At 38.3% G+C, this 17,926-nt stretch overlaps 1 protein-coding gene across 5 annotated transcripts in view; it reads right to left on the bottom strand.

The window, feature by feature from the left end:
* The window catches only part of NDRG3 (NDRG family member 3), a 41,764-nt gene extending 24,468 nt beyond the window's left edge, over nt 1–17,296 (bottom strand). For 4 of the 5 annotated variants that reach the window (XM_083358996.1, XM_083358992.1, XM_083358995.1 and 1 more), the window contains exon 1: nt 17,096–17,296. The gene's annotated coding sequence lies outside the window, so the exon portion shown is untranslated. Of the gene's footprint in view, nt 1–17,040 lie in introns of all 5 variants that reach the window. The other variant, XM_083358993.1, reaches the window with a different exon arrangement.
* Nucleotides 17,297–17,926: the final 630 nt, after the last annotated feature.

Here is a 17,926-nt window from a genome sequence, read left to right as displayed (position 1 = left end):
GGTTTGCTAAGACTTGGATTTTAATCAAATCTCATCTTTTTAGTCACTTTAGAGATTTTTAAAAATTGTTTAAGATTGAAAAAAACCTTCAGAACCACAAGGTTAATAGTCATTAGGTGAGTCTTTTTTCAATTCATTTAAAAAGAAAATTACATGTTTCCAGCTTTGTAAGTAACAGTAGACTTCCATGTAATGGCTGGAGTGCTGATCTAATTTCACCTTTTAGTACTAGAGATTTTGGTAAGAAAGGAATTTCTTCTAAGGTATGTGTTTTCTATCTCTGCTGCCCCATGCAAGGGTTTGCTTGCTTGCTTTAGCTGGGCAGCTGGTTTGACTTCCATGCCTTGAGTGATCTGGCTGGAAACGTATACATTTGACTTCTTTGCTCCCCCCTCCCAGGAACACTGCTCCCCCCCCCACCACAATGAAACAGCACAGCAGGAATTGGGGCAGTATCCAGTTTTGCTCATTAAAACTCATTACTGCCTGAATTATCTAAAGCAGGGGTCGGCAACCTCGGCTCTTTTATGACTCGTGGACTTCAACTCCCAGAATTCTGGGAGTTGAAGTCCACGAGTCATAAAAGAGCCGAGGTTGCCGACCCCTGATCTTAAAGTATTATCTATCACTTTTTGTGAGGGGACTTTTTACAGCTCTATCTCTTGATAATAAATGCCCAGGAGAGCCCTATTTCAGAAATGAACCCTTCTGTATATACTTTTCCCCTCCCCATCCTATTTTTAAATGTTTGTGTTAATTAGATTCCCTTGTCTCTAACTCATTTCTTTATGAGTTTAATATCACAAAGCTAACAGCTGGGATAATTCAAGAAATAAGCTACCCGTATGATGCTAAAAAGAGCAGTATCCAGAGAGCTTCAGGTTTTGTTCACCATAACTGGTAAATATAGTTGACTGTTGTTTCCAAGGCAACTGTATGTGCTCTCTTTGCAAATGCAGAAGCCCAGCATCAGGCTGACTGACGAGGTCTCTTGTCCAACTATTTCTTTTTCTCGGACTGATATTTCCAACACTGAGCAGGCAAATGAAAAGTATTAAAAATAGAATGAGACTGGATGAAGTCTTTAGTGTGGGGCTTTCAAGTTAGATTTTACCCATCTAGCCCAGTAAGTCTGGATCATAATATTTTTTCTGGGCTGATGAATTTATCTGAAGTATGAAATAGAGTTTGTAGGCAATCTCAGAAAATGGTTACTTTATCATGTGGGGAGTTTACTTATTCATAAAATGGTTGCCAAAATGAGCTAATAAAAAAACCATTTTCAGGAGGCGAATTGGTGAAGCTATTGCATTCTACCCATATTGCTTTCTAAAAGGATACCATGCCTTGGCTCCTAAAGTCAAGATGACACTAAATAGTTGCAAAGAAGTTCAATAAACTCTAGCTTGTTGCTGCTATCTAAGGAGCATCTGGGTTTTGCAACTCAGTTTATTTGCCTGCCCTTCTTTCTTAACAGATGGGTATAGTAGGTCAAAGCACTAACCATTTTTATCCTTTTGGAATGCCAATGGGCCTGTATATAGCCTAGAGGTATTTTTAACAATGAAAGGTATTGTTTTGTAGCAGACATGTCAAACTCCGGAGGACTGTTTTGCTATTGCCAGCAATGGGGCGGGCCGCGGCTTCCAGATGACTCGTATGGCCCACGGGCTGGCAGTTTTGACACCCCTGTTTTGCAGCATGCCAGCTTTTCCAATCAATCATTATATTTAAATTAATTCTTCCATGCTGGGAAGGGTGAAGAAACAAGTTTTCAACAGGCACCTAAAAGTAGGTGTTTCCCAAAGTACAGGAGAACACATTTCAAAATATGGGTGCTTTCAGAGGGAAAAGCCACCTGCAAGCAGCCACCAGGATTCAGCAGCATTCAGTACATATTGTAGCACCTAACTTGATGATCTCAATAAGTAATCAGGTCAATAATACAAAGACAGATCCTGGTTTTCAGATGTTTAGAGCTTTATATCCAAATTTCTGAATCTGGCTTCATATCAAATTGATATCCAGTGCACTTCCTTCAACAAATAACTGAGTGGTTCACTCAATAACCTGGTTTCTACATTCTGTACCATCTTGCATTTTCAAGAACAAATACAAACAGAATATATTGCAGTAATCTCCATATGAAGTTACCAGCAAATGGACTACTGTTGTCAGGCCCAATCCAAAGATGACACAGCAAAATCCAATTGAGTCCAAGCATTTATTTGCTTATATCTAGTGGATAAAATCTTAAAGCTTAAACTAACCCACTAGATATATCCTGAGAGATTCTATAGTGTAGCTACCCTGAACCCACTCCCCTCTCCAGTTTAGGACTGCTCAGTCTCTTAATCTGGGCCATTCTCTAGGAAACTCTGTGTTCCAAAACTCTTATCCACTGATTTTCCAGGTGCACATTCCATCACAAGTGTAAATAGGCTGTTCCTGTCCAGGAAATAGCATAGTTACCTACCAGTTGAAGCAGGCAACAGTAAATCCTAGCTTCAGGGATCACTTGGGACTCCAATGATTTAATTCTAGGAGCACCTTTAACAATGAATTTGTTCCTTCTGAGTCAGAGCAGCCCATTTAGAGCAGATACATTCTTTAATTCTCAAACCTGGGACCTCACCCACAATGTTTTGCTGAAATTTAATCTTACTTCACGGTACTGGCCTTCATCTATTGTGGTAGGTAATATTCTGGTTCAGAACATATATAGCTTATCCTGATTAAGTTGTTATGGAGAAGCAGATCCCAGTGTCATGTATACATTGATGACACCCAGCTTCAAAAGTCCTGGTGATGCCTCCGGCAATTTTCTAGAAATGTTAAATACCACTGGGCATAAAATAATGCATTACGGCATCTCGCAGAATAGTTGCCAGAGTTCAGAGTCAATAGTACTATTCTTTGAGACTGCCTGCTGAGAGATCAAACAGGATCGATAATCACACTGCTTCTTTCTCACTCCTGCAAGAGATCAATTTGGCTATGGCTGATTCTATCTTCAAATCAGGTCTGAACTCATACTGAAAGGGACAAGATAATCAATGCTTTCCATTTTTGCAGCTGCAGAGCTTCTACCCTTTCAAGGACTTCATGCATAAAAGGAATGTTTGTAATTAGATAATAGTTAATAAAATCCTCTGGATTCAAGAGGTTTTCTTCAGGAGCTGGTAGACCAACTTCCTTCAAGGCTGCAGCACCACCCTGATACTAAGGTTCACCCTTTCTGGAACTGCCAGTCACTACCCTCCTAAACTAATTCTTATGAAGCAAGATGAGCAGGGGTTAAATGAACAAAATTAGGGCTAGATAGGATAGAAAGCTTTGATTGCATCAGAACGGTGCTCTTGGGTACACCTTTGCAAAGTTATGTAATGTCCATGATTCATAGCTTCTGTTGCTGTAAAACATAATAATCAATATTCTTATTTTTGCTAAAGAGAGGTTTTATTTCTTACACTATACTAGCACCTAACATGCCAATGAAATCACTGAACAAAACTTTAAAGTTGTAGCCTGGGGGGGGGGTTGTATTTAAAATATAGGTAACTAAGAACTAGATTTGTCATCCTTTTCCGTGAAGTAGCATTAATATTTGATTGTGTGGATCATAACAAACTCTGGCAAGTCCTTAAAGAGATGGGCATACCAGACCATCTTATTTGTCTCTTGAGAAATCTATATACGGGCCAAGAAGCAACAGTGAGAACTGGACACGGAACCACTGATTGGTTCAAAATTGGGAAAGGAGTCCGGCAAGGCTGTATACTGTCGCCTTGCTTATTTAACTTATATGCAGAGCACATCATGAGAAAGGCAGGGCTAGATGAATCAAAAGTTGGAATTAAGATTGCCATAAGAAACATCAACAACCTAAGATATGCAGATGATACCACTCTAATGGCAGAAAGTGAAGAAGAACTAAAGAGCCTCTTGTTGCGGGTGAAGAAGGAGAGTGCAAAACTTGGGTTGAAACTAAACATTAAGAAAACCAAGATCATGGCATCTGGCCCTCTCAATTCCTGGCAAATAGATGGGGAAGAAATGGAGGTAGTGACAGATTTTATTTTCCTGGGCTCCAAGATCACTGCAGATGGGGACTGTAGCCAAGAAATTAAAAGACGCTTGCTCCTGGGGAGGAAAGCCATGGCAAATCTAGACAGCACACTAAAAAGCAGAGACATCACCCTGTCAACAAAAGTGCGTATAGTCAAGGCTATGGTCTTCCCAATTGCAATGTATGGCAGTATAAGCTGGACCATAAGAAAGGCTGAGCGCCAAAGAATTGAAGCCTTTGAACTATGGTGCTGGAGAAGACTCCTGCGAGTTCCTTGGACTGCAAGGCGATCAAACCGGTCGGTCCTAGAGGAGATCAACCCTGACTGGTCTTTAGAAGGCCAGATCCTGAAGCTAAAACTCAAATACTTTGGCCACCTAATGAGAAGGAAGGACTCACTGGAGAAGAGCCTCATGCTGGGAAAGATTGAGGGCAATAGAAGAAGGGGACGACAGAGAATGAGGTGGCTGGATGGAGTCTACTGAAGCAGTAGGCATGAGCTTAGATGGACTCCAGAAGATGGTAGAGGACAGGAAGGCCTGGAGGAACATTGTCCATAGGGTCGCGATGGGTCGGACACAACTTCGCAACTAACAACAAGCATTAATATACCACATATGTAGCAATTAAGACTAGTATAGATTGAATCTAACATATTCAAAACATTATACATTCATGGTGTCACAACTGTCACTCTCAGCCATCACCCATGTAAATAAGAACTGAAATTTTGGAAAGATTAATACCACATTATTAATAGATTTATTTATGTTTTCCATTTCATATTTTTAAGAAAATGTAGTCTGGCATTTTTTAAAAAACTAGTAAACATGAATTTAAGGATGCAGAAGTAATAATTTGATCTGCCTTTAATGATATGAATTAAGAACTTCATTCTCTCTCCCAACCAAACTGGTACTAAACTAGACTGAGGGCCTCATCAATTAAGTTTTTGGATAAAGAAATATAGGATAAAAAAATGAGACTAAAAACAATGTAGCATTTTAAACATTTAATCAGGAAGATGGAAACATATTCAAAATTCAGCACAGACTATGTAAGAAAATTGAACCCAAACAGAACACTTTCAAGGTTAAGATTATGAGAAGGTCTACAAAAAAAATAAACAGTTGGAACTGAATAAAAAATAGAACAAAATAACAAGTTAGTCATATGAGAAAAATACTTCTAGAAGAAATTAAACAGCTCTTTCCTTTATGAAAAATAAAATTGCATGTTTAAAGAATTTTCTTAAATCTTTCCATCATAGTAATTGGTCATATTTACTTGTAATATACTTTTATTAGTAAAAATAAAAGCTTATTTAAAGTATAATAAACGTGAAATAGACATGTAATTCATTTATTTCAATAGAAGGGAATGTCTGTTGCTCAGGATTGAACTGTGGAGTTCTTGCTGCTCCTGAGTTTAGTTGCTTGCCTGCAAATTTTGATTTCCAAATAGTGCAAGAATATTACCTAGTTGGGCAACATCATGTCGCAAACAAACAACCTAGCCCAGTGAGGAACAAGAACTCCAGTTACTTATTTATCAATCTATTACAGGAATGTCAAACTGCCGGCCCGCAGACAGGATGCATCACGACAAAACTGAGCCCACCCCATTGCCAGCAATGGGGAAAAAGTCGCAATACATTGCACAACATCAGGTGACATTCTATTAGATACTGCAAATTCAGAAAAAGAAAACTTTGATCACATTTATTTAAAAATGTTGAATGCATTATTTTGACACTAGAGTCTTCAGGCAGTTTTAAAAATTGAAATTTTAAGTAAAAAATAAAATAGCCCCAAGAATTGGTAAATTGGAATTAACTATTTACATAAAATGCAATATGAATCATTGTATTGAAGTATTTGATTTGAACTGAAATACTGTATTGAAGGGAAATATAACTGTAACTGAGGAATGATAGAACTTTAGATAGCAAAAAAAAATACACTGAATCATGGTGAAAATTTTGGATTGTTTGGTAAGCTTTTCCTTCTTTAAATCTGCAGGTCTCTTATTTATTTCATATTTGAATTATTTCCCAATTTCAGAAAAATTAAGTTTTATGCCTGATATCCAAAAGGGGCATCATTCAGAAAATGTTTAAGTTATTAAATCCATATTTTAAAATAGCAAGAGGTTTAAATTAATTTTGTGTAGAAATTTTGATTTTTTTCACTTATTGTTATACAAAATCATTATATAGAGTGACACTAGGATTCTCACAAGGGAACAGAACGTAGTTGATGGGAAATTCCATTTATCAATATACTTGAACTAAACATCTAAGTGTTATACAAATGGCATTCCTTTTGCACATATCTAAAACTCAGCTTTAAATAACCTCAAATTGTTACTATATATTGATAAATTATACAAAGCTAATTCTAGCAAAATGAGCTGTTGCTAGTATTATGTCAAATATTTATTTACTTTATAAATCTCATAAAGTATTTTAATCTTATTTATAGAAATATATTCACATAATTGTGAAATTCACATTGCCTTTCTACAATTAAAATCCACCACTATTTTTAAAGATCATTTTGTTATTATTTCATTACTCTTTCCTCTGGAAGCTCAAGAAAGCATACCAGGGTTGCCCCTTATTTAGAGTTATTAGTCTGAGGAATGTTAAGAGTGAGACAGCAGTGATTGATCTAAAACTATGTTTTTCAAACTTGGCAACTTTAATTGTGTGGATAACTTCCTTCTCTTTATTTTTTCAGTTTAATATCAGACTGCACAAATTGGTTAATCAATTAACCAGTGGAACAGCTTGCCATTGGAAGTTGTGGGTGCTCCATCACTGGAAGTCTTTAAGAAGAGACTGGACAGCCACTTGTCTGAAATAGTATAAGGTCTCCAGCTTGAGCAGGCAGTTTGACTAGAAGTCCTTTAAGGTCCCTTCCAGCTGTATTCAAAAGTTTAAGTATTTATTGAGGAGAGAATGTAAGTATTTACTGAGGAAAGAACAGCTCATCCAATTGATGTTTGGTTATGAACATTCAGACAGAATAAACCATTGGACAAAAGTCATTTTTAAACCCTGCTCACATGCCACTTCCTATCAATCTCTTCCAAACTAGCCTTCCGGGACAATTTTATTTATGTATGTGGGAAGTGGTAGAATCAATTAAAAATCCATTCTGCTAATGAATAACATCTGTTGGCAGGCTTATGTCATTGAATCCAAATCTTAGGTAATCAAAATTGAATTAAACATCTTTTTTCATTTTTGATTTGTGGCTGATTAAGTATGCATAAATATGTTTCCCCATTTCAACACTGAGCTTCCTTCCCATTTGAAATACATACATTCTCATTTAAAAATTATTTCTATAAATATAACTTACATTTTTAAAGCCATTAAACTCTCTTTTTATGATCCTGTAATCCCTTAATTTGGGACAGAGTCAGGGCAACTGGATAGAGCTGAGCTGGCCAGATGCCAAAAGTCATTCAATTCCATTTATGGGTTTTCTCCAACTATTCTTTGGTTTAGGAAAGAGAACAATATGCTGAGAGAGAATTCCCAACATGCTATTCTCAGTAGGAGTTACATGGTTGAAGTTAGAATATAACACATCTGAAGAAATATGAGTTATGAAGAACTGAAGTTGGTTGAATTCCTGTTTTTAAAAGTCAATCAAAAAAAGGCAGAGGCCTTGAAACCACAAGTTTACAGAAAATATTTAATGTGATCCTAGAAATATTGACTGAAAGGGATATATTCATCTTTGGTTTTTTTAACAGCATATAATGTATTTGACAGCATACACTCCTTTAGGCTGTTTGTTTCCCAACATTTCCAAATCACCGTATGTGGTGTCATGATAAGAGACACAGATCCAAAAAATTTTTTAATTTTTTTTTTTAAAAATTCTTCTAAAATACCACTATCATTATATAAAGTGGAGGGAAGACTATCTGAGTTCATAGCTTATTTGTCAACTGAAGAAATAAGGCAATGAATTGAAAAAAATAAGGTCATGCTTACTTAAATATCTTATTTGTTACATGCCCAAATTATGTTTGTGACAAATCTTTTAATAGCAGGCAACAGGAGCAGATCCCCTATATTTGTTCTATATGTATTTGGAATGTGTGGATGACTTTGTGGATGAAGCGAAGAGATAACTAGGAAATAATCAGACAAGAGAGGCAGGAACCCTAATTGATTAACAGTCAGAGGAAAACAATTTAGGAAGAACCTGCCCTAATTGTTCAGGAAGCTAAAAGTGCCAGTGGAAAGTTTGTATCTTCAGACAATAATAGAATAGAATAGAATAGAATAGAATAGAATAGAATAGAATAGAATAGAATAGAATAGAATAGAATAGAATAGAATAGAATAGAATAGGAATCTGGAAGATTCTGTTAATGTAGCCTTACAATAAAGAAGCTTCTCCAATTGTGTTTCCTGACTGGTTAACCCAGGAGAGCTGAGATTCTCTCAAGGAAATTTGGGGACACCTAGAGAAATGCAGGACCAGACAGAACAAGGCAATTACCACTGCATGAGCAAAAGTTGGCTTGTAGAACATACATTTCCCATGATATTTATTTTTTCTTGATATGTTCTTTCTGCAGATCTCTGATGCTGCATAATGACCAAAAATCCTTTCTTTGCCAATCACTTTAAAATCACAATTTAAAAAATATTTATAATCCAGGAAGGTCAATTTTTTTCAAGTTTTATAGTTGTCACTTTGTAGACAGTCCACAATGTTTTCTTTTCTTTGTTACAGCTGCTCTTTATTTAATCAAAGCCCTGAAGGTCACAACAGGCTTTTCTTTCTGGGCTGTATATGTTCTGTTCGACAAATACAAATGATATTAATTTCAAACCATGAAGAAATTAAAAATGAATTTGAAAATTTAAATGAATCCATTCTCAATTTAATATCACAACAATTAAATGATCAGAAAAAAAGAGAGAGAAAGATCATGTAAAGCAGACAACTGAATATAAATTAGTGGAGACTCAAGTGGAGAAGGACTTACAAGAAATATTGAACATGGAAAAGACAACTTATACTCTAAAACCACTAAGTAAATTTGAGGATAAGGAAAAAGATTTGACAAAATGGATTGCTGAGCTGTTGGGAGTACCACAAGAAATGGGGATACAAGGGATGATGAGAGAAATCTTCAATGAATATGAAGGGGCAAAATCTTTTTACAAAAACATGATGTTTGATTTGCCTACTATTAACTATAACAACATTTATAAGATTATGGAAAGACTCTTTTGATTCAAAGAAATATATTGATTGGAAAAGATACTTAGCAAAAGAAGAGGGCTAAAGTGAGAATTGAGGAATTAGATGATGGGGTGTATCAGAGGGGATATTTAAAAATTAAACATTTGTTTGAATATGGTTGAAGAAAAGAAAGATTTTAGATTAAGAGGGATGAACCCTCCAAGTAAAACAGTATTTTTTCTTTTCTCTTTTGATATGAGAAATACAAAAATGTTTGGGATGATCAATAAAAAGGAAATGTTTTAGACATTTAAATGTAATTGATTTTAAGAAGATTCTAATGGATAACTAAAAAGGAAAAAAATGTTTTGAACAGAGTTAAAAGATTAGATCAGGGGTGTCAAACTGCCAGCCCATGGGCCAGACATGTCACAAAGAAACCCCACCCACCCCATTGCCGGCAATGGAGAAAAAGCTCCGGTATGTCGCACAATGTCACATGACATGAGTTTGACATGTCTGGATTAGACGATTGGATTTATTAAATGGAACATTTAAAGATTAAACATAGGTTTAATTATAAGTAAAAAGAACAGAAAAAATGGAAATAAGTGTATACTAGTTCAAGAGGGATATGTATTTTAAGTAGTATATTATTTCCTTATTTTTCTCTCCCTTCTTTTTCTCTCTCTTGTCTTTTCTTTTTCTATTTTTCTTGTGTGTCTTACTTACTTTTTAAACACATGAAAATAGATTTAAATATTTTAAGGTAATTAACTCTGGGAAAATTTTAACCAATAAGAACGTTTTGAACATTGTAGGGAAAAATAAATTTAAATAATTGTAAACAGGATTCATGACGAGGCAACCAAGATGACTAGATAGAAAAGAAACATGATATTGATGTGATTATTATTGGTAGAAATTTTAGAAAATCTTTATATTTGTTACCTATCAAGTTAATAAGAATTGTATTAATTTAAGGTTGCAAAGAGAATATTATTGGAAAAACAGAAAATCAAGCAAAGCTTTTATGTCGATTTTGGAATACAGAAACTGTTAGTGATTACTTTGTAAACATAAATGCAGACAACATGCTGTTTACCAAAAATCAAGGTGTTTATGTTATATATATATATATATATATATATATATATATATATATATATATATATATATATATATATATATATATATATATATATATATATATATATATATGTTTTATGAGGTTTTCGCGGGTGCCTGTATGTGGATCCTTGGTTTTTCGGGTTTTTCCCCGCGTAGAATTAAAGGTGTAGGCGCAACGTTTCGATGGAATCCCATCCATCATCATCAGGCTTCTGTTTCCTTCTTCTGGGAGAAGCATGTGGCTGTTTGTTCCTCTTTTTTAAACTGCCAGAGGGGGTGTGTTCTGTGGAGGTGTGCTCTGATTGGGTAGGGGACCAAGTGTGTTCTGATTGGGTGGGAGTGTGTTTTGAATGGTGGGGGTGTTCTGATTGGGTGGGGGTGTGTTCTGAGTGGATGGGCTGGTCTCAGCTGCCAGCTCCAGACCTGAGCTGGTGAGTTGTGCTGCTTTTGTTCGGCTTCGTGTTTGTGGTGGTGCCATGTTTTTATAGTGGGTGTCAGTTTGCTTATTGTGTGGTTTGGAGGGGTTTAAAGTGGCTGATGTTGCAGCTGTAGTTAGGTTTCTGTTTTGTGGTTGTGTGTCTTTATCGTTGTGGGTTCGGATTTGCTTTTTGAATGGTTGTGTGGTGGTGATGTCATGTGATGTTATCATGAGTTTGATTGACAGACGAAGCCCAACCACCAAGAATGATACCAGACCCAAACTTGATTGACAGACGAAGCCCAACCACCAAGAATGATACCAGACCCAAACTCATGATAACATCACATGACATCACCACCACACAACCATTCAAAAAGCAAATCCGAACCCACAACGATAAAGACACACAACCACAAAACAGAAACCTAACTACAGCTGCAACATCAGCCACTTTAAACCCCTCCAAACCACACAATAAGCAAACTGACACCCACTATAAAAACATGGCACCACCACAAACACGAAGCCGAACAAAAGCAGCACAACTCACCAGCTCAGGTCTGGAGCTGGCAGCTGAGACCAGCCCATCCACTCAGAACACACCCCCACCCAATCAGAACACCCCCACCATTCAAAACACACTCCCACCCAATCAGAACACACTTGGTCCCCTACCCAATCAGAGCACACCTCCACAGAACACACCCCCTCTGGCAGTTTAAAAAAGAGGAACAAACAGCCACATGCTTCTCCCAGAAGAAGGAAACAGAAGCCTGATGATGATGGATGGGATTCCATCGAAACGTTGCGCCTACACCTTTAATTCTACGCGGGGAAAAACCCGAAAAACCAAGGATCCATATATATATATATATATATATATATATATATATATATATATATATATATATATATATATATATATATATATATATATATATATATATATATATATATAAAAGTTGGCTTGTAGACATAATATAGGCCATTACGCATAAATAAGAAATTGCCTAATAGTGTACTAGTTGTAATCAGATAAGCCTATTGGGAAGATTACAGGACTTCTTAAGGTAATGTTCTTTAGTAGAACTGGCCAACGCTAAGCATTTGTTGGAGTTGTAATTCAAAATATCTGGAAGGTACACGATTTCAGACTGACTGAGTTGAAAGAGAAGCCCCTGGAGTGGAAATGGTTCACTGTATTGAGGCTACAGTCATGATTATTAATTCATATAATCTTGTCAGCTTCATGAGGGTTGGCCTCCTGGATTCTAGAGTAGCTCCTACAGATCCTTGAAGCTGGTGGGATAGAATCCCGAGATACATTACCTTAAGTAGTCCTGTTTTTATAACCACGTCACTCAGCAACTCCCAGATGTAGCATCATCAACTTTGAGGTTGTGAGTATTATTTGAGTAAGTGTTACCACATTATTGTGCTCTGGAGGTTCTGAAGCATCAAGTTGAAGCCTCTCACTGCTTTCTCCACAGAGAGAGTTCTGATAAGATAAGCAGAACATATAAGCAAACACTGGGACCCAGAGCATTCCACAAGGACTGTCATTACTTTGATGAATTCAGGCAGGCATGTCAAACTGCTGGCCCGCAGGCTAGATACACCACGACGAAACCACACCCAACCCATTGCTGGCAATGGGGAAAAAGTCATGATACGTCACACAGCATCACATGACATCACGAGTCTGACATGCTGCTCTAGGTTTTGAGACCAATCCAAAGACAGTGCTTTGAACTGGAATTTCCTATATGAAATCTGAGGCCTATGATAGGTCCACTCAAAATAACTAACAATAACAAAGAAACAAAATCTGATAAATACCAGTTAAATATTAAAAAGGCTGGTAAAGAGAAAAGTTGGCATTTCTTTCCTAAAAGTAGAAAATATGGGAGCTGAGTACAACTGCAAAGGGGTGGAATAACACAGAAAAGGTCATCCCCTTCATCATGTGTCACAGAAAAAAACTCAAAAACTGGAGATAACTTGAGGATGGTCTTTAATGACCAAGCACGTTCATAGCAAAATATACCACAGACAGACTCCAAGCTATTTAGGGTTTTGCAGTAAAAACAATCCCTTAAATTATGCCCAGAAAATAACTTAATATCTGTGCAATACTTTTAATATCACCTGGCATTGTGCACTATGTAGGTTGGCCACTGATTTCTGGATTGAAATTCAAGACACTCATTATGGGCAGCTCCATGAAGACCACATTGCAGTTCTCTAAAAATTAAATTATTTCAGCCTATGAACTACTCAGAAATAAGGGTGCACCTGTGTAATGCCAGAAAGTGACATTTTATAAATATACATATTTCATTCTTCTTTTCCATATCAGATTGTAGGCTCTAGTAATCATATCTTTACATTTCAGTAGCTAAGGCAGCTTTTCCCCATCCATGTATGCCACTAAACCTTTTAGGAGTCTCTCACAAATATCCATGTTTTTGCAAATATCAAACTAATGAGTGATGTTTATTAATATATGGCTGTGATCCAATCTGAAATCCTATTTATGAAAAATATTACAGTGGGATTTATATTGTACCTATGCCTCAGATTACAGCTTCATGATAGCATAACACACACACACACACACACACATATATATAAGGCCTGGAGGAACATTGTCCATGGGGTCGCGATGGGTCAGACATGACTTCGCAACTAACAATACACACACACACACACACACACACACACACACATATATACATATACACACACACACACACACACACATATATAAAGGGACACAGTGGCTCAGTGGTTTAGGACGCTGAGCATGTCGATCAGAAGGTCGGCAGTTTGGCAGGTCGAATCCCGAATGCCGCGTAGCAAAGTGAGCGCCTATTACTCGTCCCAGCTTCTGCCAACCTAGCAGTTCGAAAGCACGTAAAAATGCAATTAGAAAAATAGGGACCACTATGGTGGGAAGGTAACAGTGTTCCGTGCACCTTTGGCGTCTAGTCATGCCGGCCACATGACCATGGAGACGTCCTCGGACAAGCGCTGGCTCTTCGGCTTTGAAACGGAGATGAGCACCGGCCCCTAGAGTCGGGAACCTTTACCTTTACATACATACATACATACATATATACATATGTTAAATGTCTGTTAAGCATTCAGAATACACTTGCTTAGTCCCAGACATGGGACAAATCTTATTTCCTGTTTCAGCCTAGCCCAAGGCCATCTACAGGCAGTAGCCACAGCAGTGGCAGCTCCCTTTATTCTTTGTTAGCAAGCCAAAAAAAAATTACACACACACACACACACACACACGTATACAGAATAGTGAAATTAGCTTCAATGCCAATTACAGAACATTAAAAATTCCAGAAGAAAAAAGTCCAAAATGGTCAGCTATCATTTAAAATAAACTAATTAATACTTATTTACTTATTAGGAATCGTGACATTTGAGAATACCCTAGGACAGGGGTAGGCAACCTTGGCTCTTTTATGACTCATGGATTTCAACTCCCAGAATTCCTGAGCCATGAGTTATAAAAGAAATCCATGAGTCATAAAAGAGCCGAGGTTGCCTATCCCTGCCCTAGGACTACATTAGCTTTCACTCTGTGCTAGGTTCCTAAGGATACTTTAATCCACGGGTGTCAAACTCGCCACGTCATGTGACGTGTTGCAACATATCATGACTCTTTTTGCATTGCCGGCAATGGGGTGGGCGCGGCTTCGGTATGATGAAACCAGCTCACAGGCTGGCAGTTTGACTCCCCTGCTGTAATCCAATAGAGAGTTTCCTTGGGAAGCAGAGGTAGTTTACAAGAAACAAAATTCAAAGTGACCAATCAGTGATATGGATGTCATGTTTTTCAGGTGATTTCTATACCACCTGTCTAGAATTAGGTTGGATGGATGAAAATTATCCTGGGTTGTAGATTCAGCACACTTTTTATCCAGAGTCACCTTGCATTGAGATGGGCAGCAAGCAAATGTAATAAATACTCTTTGACTGCAATCATGATCTTAAACGTGGGCAGGGTTGTCTGCATCCCTTCCAAAAGCTCATTCAGAATTTTCTAATATTTAGCTGAAATCTGGATGCTTCAGTGGACTGTTTCTAATCCTACTATTTAATGCCCCATATAACAAATCTCAGGCCATTTCTGCATCAGAGTTTGACATGTAGAGACATTTTTTCATTTGATCTTTATCAAACTAAATACATACTCTTTCAACAGATTCTTAAATGAGTTACTTCTCAAAACTCTTAATCATGATTACTTTCATCTGGACATGCTCCGGTTTGTCATCCATAATGAATGACATAGTTCAAGGGTATCTACAATATTACATCGATAATTGGACACAGCCCTCCAAAGGTGGCCTAATCAGCACAGTGTAAAGACTTTTAATCTTCTGTGATCTGAATATTAATTTACCAAATTACCTTGTAAGACTGTTAATTGGTGCAATATCATAAACAAACTGTGCACTTAATTTTAACCTTCCAGCAATTTCTTCTGTTGTATAAAAAAATCCTCAGTAAACAATTTCAAAAATATTGGCTATACTATAAAAACATACTGCATTCAATGTTGCTGGTCAACAGATTATGAGGAAAAGTAATGGGCCTTTTATAAACACTGACAAGAATCCCCTTCCACATTTTAGAAAAACAGAATATTTGTCCCTTTATTAAAACACATAAGAAAAAAGAGGCTAACATAAAAAGCAAAGAAGGTAAATCCCACTAACATTTGGAGGGGGGGGAAGGAGGGATGATTCAGATGGAAAATATTAACTGAAAACAGAGCTTCCAATCACAAACAAAAGATCACAAGAATTGTTTCTGAAACAAACCAGGTAAATCCAAGTCAAATAAGAAATGCAACTATATTTGAGCTGTAAATCACTTGAGACTAAGAACTGACTCCCAAGAGAAAAATCTAATGTGGCTATTCATTAACTCTCACACGAGTGCCTGCAAATGCAATAATTCTTATTTTTGTTAGTAGCTTTACCTACATTTCTTTCTCAACAAAGGCATGCATTAAACATTAGAAAAGATGAAGAGTGGAAGATCTTTAGCACAAACAACGTTTTGCTACAAGAATGTCATAGTAGGAGAATCTGAAATCTGTCCTAATACATATTTACACAGATATCCCACCAGTTTTAGGACTTTTCAGCCTTGAAAAGATTTACTACCCTCAGTTATTGCCTCCACTGCAAGAGGAGAGCAGCGTTAGTCTATGGTGGCAAAAAAAACAACAACAGAAGATAGCACCTTTCCCCATTAACGCCTTTGATTAAAAGGCACAAGCTTTTGTAAACTGCAGCACACTTCATCAGATGTGGCGTGGCTTAAAGGCAAAGGAAGACAAAGGATGCAGGTAGGTTGTGAGAAAGATTACAAATATTTCAGTTAAGAACTGTAACGCGTTAAAACGTATAGCAGCAGACAGTTCAGCGTTTCCCAACCTTAGGAACTTGAAGATGCGTGGACTTCAACTCCCAGAATTCCCCAGCCAGCTATGCTGGCTGGGGAATTCTGGGAGTTGAAGTCCACGCATCTTCAAGTTCCTAAGGTTGGGAAACACTTACTGAGACCTTCCGAGACTGTCTGAAACGTTTTGATGCGAGTTCAACATTTTTTTCTCTCAATGTTAAAATCCCGCTTTCCCCCAAAACAGTCTTCAGTCGGACTCCCTTTACACGCACAAGGTAAAGCGGGCAGAAGAGGGGAGCCTGTGCTCTTTTTCTTTCCAAACCTTTTACAAAGAGAGCGTGGCTACTACGTACGACGGCATTTGCCCTGAGCTTCATTCAATGGCCGGATATCGACGATCGTTAGGTGTCCTTTCTCCTTTCCTTCTGCATTGAATCCCCACCCCCTTCTCCATCCCACCGAAGGGCAGAGAAGCCTGTGCTGCAAGAACAGACTATCTTTATAATAAAACATGGGCAAAACAACCAAGCTCAGAGTGCCCCAAGGACTCCAGAGGAGCATGTACCTGCAAGGTATTAAGGATTTCCCTCCGAGGGGGCCTGGAAGTACCTAACAGGAGGAAAGGTGGGGGGGGGGGAGGAGGAGGCGGAAACATCCAGGCCACGCGAAGGGACGGCAGTACCCTCCCCAATCGAGTTGTCTTCCAGATGGCCGCCCTGATTATTACGGATTAAGGGCTCGATTGGGGAGAGCTAATATACCGGAATATTCCCAGCGCTCGCGCGGAAGTCCTCCATGGCGAGATGATGTTTTTACCTCTCGTCTTCCCCGAAGGAGTTGAAACACCAAGACACGCCGGGCCAGGAAGGAAGGACGGACAGGTCAGCCCGAAGAAAGGGAACAAGAGCTCCCAACCCACAGCGGCTCTTACGACGCAACCCCGGGACGTGGTTCAGGGAGACACCACGCAGACGAAGTAACAGCCTCCCCCAGCAGCAACAGCAGCACGCGTGGAAAAAAAACAAAAAGAGAGAGAGAACTGCGCAGGCGCCCTGCGCCTCACTGCGCGTCTCTCTGCTGGCGCGCAACCGCAGTGCTTGGTCAGTCTTGTAAGACAACAGAAGAAAGGGCGGGCTTGGGAGGAAGGAGAATTGGTCCTCGGAACAGGGCAGGAAGAGGTTTTTGTTTTCATTTTATGCTGTTCAAAGAATTGAGGCCTTTGAACTCTGGTGCTGGAGAAGACTCCTGCGAGTCCCTTGGACTGCAAGGCGATCAAACCGGTCAGTCCTAGAGGAGATCAACCCTGACTGCTCTTTAGAAGGCCAGATCCTGAAGCTAAAACTCAAATACTTTGGCCACCTAATGAGAAGGAAGGACTCACTGGAGAAGAGCCTAATGCTGGGAAAGATTGAGGGCAAGAGAAGAAGGGGACGACAGAGAATGAGGTGGCTGGATGGAGTCACTGAAGCAGTAGGCGTGAGCTTAAATGGACTCCAGAAGATGGTAGAGGACAGGAAGGCCTGGAGCAGGGGTAGGCAACCTGGCTCTTTTATGACTCATGGACTTCAACTCCCAGAATTCCTGAGTCAGCTGGCTGACTCAGGAATTCTGGGAGTTGAAGTCCATGAGTCATAAAAGAGCCAAGGT

This window comes from Vipera ursinii (genome assembly GCF_947247035.1).
Source record: "Vipera ursinii genome assembly, chromosome: 3".
In the NCBI taxonomy this organism is placed as follows: domain Eukaryota; kingdom Metazoa; phylum Chordata; class Lepidosauria; order Squamata; family Viperidae; genus Vipera; species Vipera ursinii.
The sequence above is the reverse complement of the archived record's forward strand: the minus strand, read 5'-3'. Positions and strand labels throughout refer to the sequence as shown.